General features: G+C 42.7%; 1 long non-coding RNA gene across 1 annotated transcript; it reads left to right on the top strand.

Annotated features, from left to right (window-relative positions):
* Positions 1-2,394: 2,394 nt before the first annotated feature.
* On the top strand, positions 2,395-8,094 carry LOC137095873 (uncharacterized). Its single transcript, XR_010909024.1, has 3 exons — positions 2,395-2,480; positions 2,987-3,115; positions 7,969-8,094. It is a non-coding gene; the product is annotated as an uncharacterized lncRNA (long non-coding RNA).
* The last annotated feature ends 1,289 nt before the right edge of the window (positions 8,095-9,383 follow it).

Here is a 9,383-nt window from a genome sequence, read left to right as displayed (position 1 = left end):
CTCCGTAGCCATTGTCCTGTGGTGTCCCGCCGGGCTCAGCATTCTCCCCCATATTTTTTAACATCTACATGAAGCCGTTGGGTGAGATTATCCGGAGTTTTGGAGTTTGATGCCATCTGTATGCAGATGATATCAAACTCTATTACACCTTTCCACCAGATGCTAAGGAGGCTGTCCAAGCTGTGACAGTCTGGATGAGAGCGAACAAACTGAAGTTGAATCCTGACAAGACAGAGATCCTACTGGTCAGTTGCAAGGCTGAACAGGCTATAGGGTCACAGCCTGTGTTGGATGGGGTTACACTCCTCTTGAAGGCGCAGGTTCGCAGCTTGGGAGTGATCTTGGACTCATCGCTGAGCCTGGAACCTAAGGTTGCAGTGGTGGCCAGGGGGGCTTTTGGACAATTAAAACTTGTGTGCCAGCTGTGTCCGTACCTTGGGAAGTCAGACTTGGCCACGGTGGTCCGTGCTCTCGTTACATCCAGGATAGACTACTGCAGAGAGTACTACAAAGCCAGTACAAGAGCAAAGTCAAACAGTAGTCAAGTTTGCAGTCAGATGCCAAGAGTTCACTTATAATAATGCTTCAGAGTTCAAAAGTACACAACCATAATCAAAGTTCCAAAGTCAAGAGTTGAAGTAAAATCCAAGTCCATAAATCACAGCCAGACATCCATAAATCATAAATAAGTCCATAAACCATAAATAAGTCCATAAATCACAGTCTAAGATTCAGATTCCAGGGTTTGGTAAACAACAAGGCCCAAGACAAGGTTACAAAAACAATGGAATCAAAAAAACAGATTGCAAGAACAAAGTTAGGATCCAGAGTCTAATTTAGGAGTAACAGCCAAGGCATGGGTGCCAAAATATGATGTTATCTGTTACCAAGGAGCTATCTCTTCCAGACCCCTTATTTATTCAGACAACCCATTAATCAAGCCTGTAAAGATAATCACAAGTGCCTGTCAAGCATTCCTTGAGAATGGAAGGTCAGCTTGAGCTCTTCCAAGCAGTTGAATTGGATTAATCCCTTCCAAGTACTGAGAAACAGCCAAGCCAGGCCAGACAAACCACTGGCCATGATGAGGAGTGTAAATAAAAAGTAATATGTAATCAAATTGATAAACATAGCAGAAGAATAAGAGGGCACTGAATGAAAAAAACAACAACAACCCAATATCAAATGCACTGTAATGAAACAAAAATTAAAACCCACAAGAGAAGTAGAACAGTATGGAAAACGTGCAATGACAATTGGAAATGCTTTTTGATAGTCCAACTATAGTGGGGAGATGCCCACTAGAGGAGATCCACTGAATCAATAGAATTTACCTATGTGTTGCTACTTAATTCAGTAAGTTTCCTCGACTAAAATGATCAAGGGTCTGGAGAACAAGCCCTATGAGGAGTCCACCAGCCAGTCCACTAGCTGTTAGGATTTCTGGGAGTTGAAGGCCAAAACATCTTTGGGACCCTCAAATTGAGAACCACTCCAGAGGAGGGTGACTAAAATGATCAAGGGTCTGGAGAACAAGCCCTATGAGGAGCGGCTTAAGGAGCTGGGCACGTTTAGCCTGAAGAAGAGAAGGCTGAGAGGAGATGTGATAGCCATGTATAAATATGTGAGAGGAAGCCACAGGGAGGAGGGAGCAAGCTTGTTTTCTGCTTCCCTGGAGACTAGGACGCGAAACAATGGCTTCAAACTACAAGAGAGGAGATTCCACCTGAACATGAGGAAGAACTTCCTGACTGTGAGAGCCGTTCAGCAGTGGAACTCTCTGCCCCGGAGTGTGGTGGAGGCTCCTTCTTTGGAAGCTTTTAAACAGAGGCTGGATGGCCATCTGTCAGGGGTGATTTGAATGCAATATTCCTGCTTCTTGGCAGGGGTTTGGACTGGATGGCCCATGAGGTCTCTTCCAACTCTTTGATTCTATGATTCTATGGTGTATCGGGGTTTTGAGAAGAGCACCTCCAGCTGTTCCAAAACCATGAATGGACTGATAGAGCTTATTGACCCCATACCACCTGCATAGTATTATGAGCCTGTCTGCAGAAGGAGAATAGTCAGATGCTATTTCCAGACTAGATCTTAGATCAAAGCTCTTGTCTAACCTTTAATATATATATATATTTATTCTTGGATGTTGTGTTTGCTCTATGTGCACCCATGTTCATAGCAATGGTCCCATTGTCGAGAACACTTTGTATGGACATTCAGAGGGGGTGTTAATAGCAAGCACAATTACTGCCTGAGTATCAGGAACGCACAGTCCTTCTACTACCAATGGTTTCCCCACATGTTTCTACTGTTCCTTGACTATTACCATTCTTCAAAAGGGTATAAATAAAAGATTCTGTTAGTCCTGCTTTTGAAACATCAGGAAATAAGAAAGACAACTTGTTGGAACCACCGTTCTGCTATGGAGATCTTCTCCATTTTACCTATTTGTCTTTCTTTCATTCTACTGATCTTTCCAGGTGAGACAAGAGGGCCATCCATCCACAGAGTTATAGAACCCATCAACAGAGCAATGGTCATATTTTACCAAAGGGTGCACAGACATATTGTTTCATATTATGTAGTATCTAGACCTGGAATTAAAATTTATTTCATGAGTGCAAAATGCAATGGGTTGTCTTTCCTTAATGGAAGACAAATCTATTGAATAATAATTCTTCCCAACCAATCACTTTATTTATATTCTGCATTCCTCTCAAAAGTCGGACAGTTGCCCATGTGTAAATAAGGAACTTTCCAGTGCTTAGATGCAGGACCGTCCTTATTTGATAGCATCTCAGGACATCATCTGTCCAATTTTATTTGAAAAAGAATGTTTATTCTTATGGTTGATAACTTGGAATATGTTTAGACAGATGTGTTTTCTACTTGATAATGCATGTATAGTTTCATCGACAATATGTGCCGTTTTCCACGCATATTTTTCTGCTATGCTTCAAAGAACCCTATTTTTTTTTTGTTCAAGTGACCCCACGAAGGACCCGCTCCCACAGGCGAGACTGTTATGGTATTTGCAAAAATAGATGTGCACATGATGAATATGAGCACCCATCTTCCTGCTCTGTTGTTGGCAAAGTCTACTGCTGTAAACGAGGTAAGAATTTTATGTTCCAGTATAATTGTGATTTATTTGAACTATGTTGCACATTAGGGGCTATATTTCAAGACCCAAAAGGCATACACTGGGAAAAGGGACACCTCCTTGGGTGAACTGCTTCCCATCTCCCCAACATGCATGCTACAAAAAGGTCCCAGAAAGCCAACATCAAAACTTGTTATTGTTCCCCAGTGAAAACGTGGGAGTGATCTTGGACTCATCGCTGAGCCTGGAACCCCAGGTCTCAGCGGTGGCCGGGATAGCTTTTGCACAATTAAAACTTGTGCACCAGTTGCGCCCATTCCTTGGGAAGTCTGATCTGGCCACAGTGGTCCATGCTCTTGTTACATCCCGAATAGACTACTGCAACGCACTCTACATGGGGTTGCCCTTGAAGACGGTTCAGAAACTTCAACTGGTCCAGCGAGTGGCAGCCAGACTGCTCACTGGGGCGACATACAGAGAGCACACCACCCCTCTGCTGTGTCAGCTCCACTGGCTGCCGGTTCAGTTCCGAGCCCAATTCAAGGTGCTGGTTTTGACCTACAAAACCCTGTACGGTTCCGGTCCAGCGTATCTGTCCGAACGTATCTCTCTCTACGTCCCACCATGGAATTTAAGATCATCTGAGGGGGCCCTGCTCTCGACTACACCGCTTTCCCAAGCGAGGCTGGTGGGGACGAGGAGCAGTGCCTTCTCAGTGGTGGCCCCTCACCTGTAAAATTCACTCCCGGGGGAAATTAGGGCATCAACATCCCTCCTCTCCTTCAGGAGGAAGGTAAAGACGTTGTTGTGGGACCAGGCCTTCGGGCAATCTGCTAACTAGGTAAGGACAACCAGACAAATAAGACCGGCAGGACTGATAAATGTGGAAGGAAACACTGAACTAAGAGATAGCGAACATTGACCGGCAATAAGGAGTAATTGGTTTACATCGGTTTGTATGAAATTTTTATTGGTTTTATTGTTTTTAGTGAGTATAGATGTAATGTATTGCTGCTGATTGTTAATTTGCGTTTTTTGTTTTATTGTTGCTGTATGTTACGGGCATCGAATTGTGCCTTGGTTGCGTAAGCCGCCCTGAGTCCCCTTCAGGGTGAGAAGGGTGGGGTAAAAGTAAACCAAATAAATAAATAAATAAATTATAACAATTAATCCATTTTGAATATTAATTAAAGAACAGTTATTTTCAGTGAGTTATGTGGAATGACTGTAAACCCTGACTGTGGCCACATCTACACTGTGGAAGTTACTCATATGTCTATCTTCCTTGAAGCAGTCCCAGATCTATCATGTATATGTGGAGTTGGTGTCTAGATGAGTCCTGCTGAGATGTCACCTCATCTTCTTTGTCATTGGTACTAGTTCCCACCAGCAAGTGAAGTTTTTGGTAGGATGGGGGACTTGTGCAGACTTGTATGACTTTTTATAGCAGTGGTTCTCAATCTTCCTAATGCTGTGACCCCTTAATACAGTCCCTCATGTTGTGGTAACCCCCAACCATAACATTGTTTTTGTTGCTACTTCATAACAGTCATTTTACTACTGTTATAAATCATAATGTATATATCAGATATGCAAGATGTATTTTCATTCACTGGACCAAACGGCACAAATACCCAATGCACCTACATGTAAATGCTAGTGGGGTTGGGGGAGGATTGATTATGTAATTTGGAAGTTGTAGTTGCTGGGATTTATAGTTCACCTATAATCAAAGAGCATTCTGAACTCCACCAGTGATGGATTTGAACCTAATTTGCCACACAGAACTCCCATGACCAACAGGAAACACTGGAAAGGTTTGGTGGGTATTGACCTTGAGTTTGGGAGTTGTCGTTCACCTATATCCAGAGAGCACTGTGGACTCACACAATGGTGGATCTGGACCAAACTTGGCACAAATACTCAATATGTGTAAATGTGAACACTGGTGGAGCCTGGGGAAAATAGACCTTGACTTTTGGGAGTTGTAGTTGCCGGGATTTATAGTTCATTACAATCAAAGAACATTCCGAACTCCACGAACGATAGAATTGGCTCAAACTTCCCACATGGAATCCCCATGACCATCAGAAAATACTGTGTTTTCTGATGGTCTTTGGCGACCCCTCTGACACCCCTTCGCGACCCCCTCAGGGGTCCCGACCCCCAGGTTGAGAAACACTGTTTTATAGAGTGATAACAATTCTGATAGATGGATTTCTTTTTTTCTCTCATGATGGAAGACCATGGGATTTTCTTCTAAATTGTGTAGCTTTTTTAAATGAGTTAGGCCTGTTCAACGCATGGTTCTAAAGTACTTACAAAACTAAAGTTCTGGTGGTGAAAATTTCAGAACTCTTTCAAAATTTAATTATTATTTCATTATTGGCAATATTTATTTATTTATTTAGAGCTTTTATAACCCGGTCTTCTCGACCTCTGAGGAGGGACTCAGGCCGGCTAACAACAGAGAATCAATATACAAATAAACTAAAGCATAATAACATCATAGTGCACTAATACATTAAAACACATTAAAATACAGATCAAGAATTACATAAAGCCAATTCGTCAAGGTAAATCACAAATTCACCACCATCCGCCTTGTGGTCAACAGTTATTGATTCGATCATCAATCTGAGAATGCTAAGTTCCAGAGCCAAGATTTTACCATCTTTCTGAAAGTCAGGAGGGAGGGGGCAGATCTGATATCTATCGGGAGAGAGTTCCACAGCCGAGGGGCCACCACCGAGAAGGCCCTGTCTCTCGTCCCCACCAGACGCGATTGCAAAGGTGGTGGGACTGAGAGCAGGGCCCCTCCTGATCTTAACAACCTTGATGGTTCGTAGGGGAGAATCCGTTTGGAGAGGTAAACTGGGCTGGAGTCGTTTAGGGCTTTATAGGTCAACACCAGCACTTTGAATTGTGCTCGGAAGCCGATTGACAGCCAGTGGAGCTGGCGCAACAGAGGAGTAGTATGCTCCCTGTACCCCGCTCCTGTTAGTAATCTGGCTGTCATACATTGGACTAGTTGTAGCTTCTGGGCAGTCTTCAGAGGCAACCCCACGTAGAGAGCGTTGCAGTAGTCTATACAGGATGTAACCATGGTGTGGACCACTGTGGCCAAGTCAGACTTCCCAAGGTACGGGTGCAGCTGGTGCACAAGTTTTAATTGTGCAAAAGCTCCCCTGACCACCTCCGAGACCTGGGGTTCCAGGCTCAGCGATGAGTCCAGGATCACTCCCAAACTGTGAACCTGTGCCTTCAGGGGGAGTGTATGACAGAACCAATTAGGAACTGCCATTTATAATGAAATGTTGAGAGTTTTGTTAGAGTTCTGAAATTTCCATCACCAGAACTTTAGTTTTGTAAGTACTTTAGAACCATTTAGAACCATGCATTGAACAGGCCTTATGAGTCTATCTGCTGTGATAACCAGCCCTGAAACTCCAGTCCAACCTCATTCTGCCAAGAAGCAGGAATATTGCATTCAAATCACCCCTGACAGATGGCCATCCAGCCCCTGTTTAAAAGCTTCCAAAGAAGGAGCCTCCACCACACTCCGGGGCAGAGAGTTCCACTGCTGAACGGCCCTAACCAGCCCTGAGACTCCAGTACCAAGGATAATGCAATAAGAAGTATGTATATAATAAATATCAGATATACCATAAATCCTGCAGATGTTATATCACTATGTTTGTTGATGCAAAAAGAGAGGAATAATAATAGAGAGCAATAATGAATTAAATTAATTTCACATGGAAGTGCGAGGTCTGGGTAAATGTGAGGTATATATATCACAAATAAATAGATATCATTTATCTCATCAGCATCTCACCTTTTTTCAAACAGCAGCTTACTCACAACCTGATTGAAAAGAACAGATGCAACTAAAATGATGCCACAAGACAAATTACAAAAAAAATAAAGTCAAACTTCATAAAAATAAGATTGAAAACAATTCAAAGAAAACATTACAAAGGTGGATCAGCTCCAATTGCCCCTCAATAAAACACCCCTTTTTGACATCCAGTTAGAATCATAGAATCATAGAATCAAAGAGTTGGAAGAGACCTCATGGGCCATCCAGTCCAACCCTCTGCCAAAAAGCAGGAATATTGCATTCAAATCACCCCTGGCAGATGGCCATCCAGCCTCTGTTTAAAAGCTTCCAAAGAAGTCTGCTTGAATGAAAATGGCCTTTGCCTGCAAAGACAGGTAGGTCACCATAACTTTCCTTAAAAAGTCATTCCACAGCCAGGGGCAGACACTGAATCAAAATATGTGTCAAAATATCTTCCAAAACTCTGTAGGTGAGGGTGACAATGGAAGAGAGTGAAGATTTTAAATCAAGGCTAAGCTCAAACTGGACAATTCAAGCCAAGACCTAACATCCGTTGCAATGTAGATTTACTGTGTGCACTTCACAACCTTTTGGGCAAATATCAATACATTGGGCCCTTGGTTGTGGCTTTAATTTGGTTTCTGGACACTGCATGGACACTAAATCAGTGGATGCTGTAATCCCATTATATGAAATGCATCCCTTATAGTCATGCTTTAGGATTTTAATTTTTTTTAAAAAAAGTTTTCAAGCTGTGGATGGTTGAATCCCTAGATGCAGAGTCGATGGTTATGAAGGACCATCTGCATTTTTTCATCTGATTGTGTATCTCTGCCATTGCATATTCTTAGCAATGGGATGATGCACAATCTCCAACACATTCCAAAATTCCTTCTTTCTTTTTCTACCAATGCTATTTCTCTGGAAGATGGGTAAATGGGGAATTCACAGAGAATTTGATCATGATTTCTTAATTTTTTAAAGGAATTTTCTTTCTTCTTTTTTCACAAAATATTTGCAGAACCTAATATTCCAGACCTCTTCGGTCCAATTGCTTATTCATGTGTGGGTGAATGCAAGCCAAGATGTTCCCTTTATGAATATGAAGATTCAAGATCATCCTGCTTTATTCCTGGTTTTGTCAAGTGTTGTGAATATAATGGTAATATTCTCTTTATATGGTAGAAAAATTGAAGAATACAGATAGTTGTATTGGTGTCAGCAAAGCATGGTCTGTGTGTCATTTGTGGCTGCTGTGTCCCTCATTTAGTTTTACACCCTCCACCAATGGAGCTCTCTTGGGACAATTTAAGACCTGAAAGTGAACTTTAAAAAGATCAGAAGACCTCCCCTCAAAGTTCAGGGTAAAACTTAGGGGCATGTAACAATGGATGTGAAGGATAAAGCTCAGGAAAATGATGCCAAGGAACCAACAAAAGTATGGCAGAAATAATTTCTTGTGTTCCCACCACAGCCTGGATGGATGAGGAAGGATCTATGACAAATGGTGGCTGTCAGATCTGTAGTGGAGGCAACCAGGTGCAGGTGGGGCTGAGGAAACCTAGATCCATTCCACAGGGAGGCAAAAACATCAGTATCGTCTCAAGGGACCAGGGTGCTTCCACTCAGTGCTTTATCCCAGGAGCATCCGCATTTAAAAAGCATCCGCATGCTTTCTGGGGTGGGTGTCCAGATGTTTTCCTGAACACCTGGACACTCTAACCCCTTCCCCAAAAGCCCCCCAAAGCACTGTAAAAAACAAAAGAACTTACCCGGCCTCCATTAGAGGGCTGCCAAAGCTCTCCTGGCATGTACAAATGATGCGCCAGGAGAAGGGGGGGAGAGGAGCGATTTTCCTCCCCCCCCCCTCTAATGGAGGCCAGGGAAGTTATTTTGTTTTTTTTACAGTGTGTTTGGGGTATTTTGGGAGGGGGCTGGTATTCCCACATTTAGCCCGGAAAATTGTGGGAATACTGTCTGGACTGCAGTCCAGTCACCGAAAGTAGTGGGTTTATCCCGCACCTTCCAAGAAGGCGCTGAATAAACCCACTGACAAATTAATTCACCACAAACCAGGGTTTTCCTAGTTTGTGGAGAATTAATTTGGGTTTGTCCAGGATGTCATCTGGACAGCCCCCTGTCTGGATGCGCCCCTAGTCACCTCTGGCTTTCGCTATAGCCATTTTCCTACCCAGGCATTAAAAGAAACTGAAAACACTGCTAGAGCAAAAATTTTGGAGAGAGTTAGTGCTTCTTCTAAGTCCTTCTAACATGGATTAAGTTCACCAGTCTAATCAGAGATGGGCAAAACTGTTTTTTTTATGAGAAATATGAGAACACTGGCATTTCAAAGAATATATATATTCTTTGAAATGCCAGTGTTCTCATATTTTTTATAAGTACATGTGGAATAGGTAGGGAGGCAATGAAAATGTA

This window comes from Anolis sagrei, chromosome 1 (genome assembly GCF_037176765.1).
Source record: "Anolis sagrei isolate rAnoSag1 chromosome 1, rAnoSag1.mat, whole genome shotgun sequence".
Taxonomy (NCBI): Eukaryota; Metazoa; Chordata; class Lepidosauria; order Squamata; family Dactyloidae; genus Anolis; species Anolis sagrei.
The sequence above is the reverse complement of the archived record's forward strand: the minus strand, read 5'-3'. Positions and strand labels throughout refer to the sequence as shown.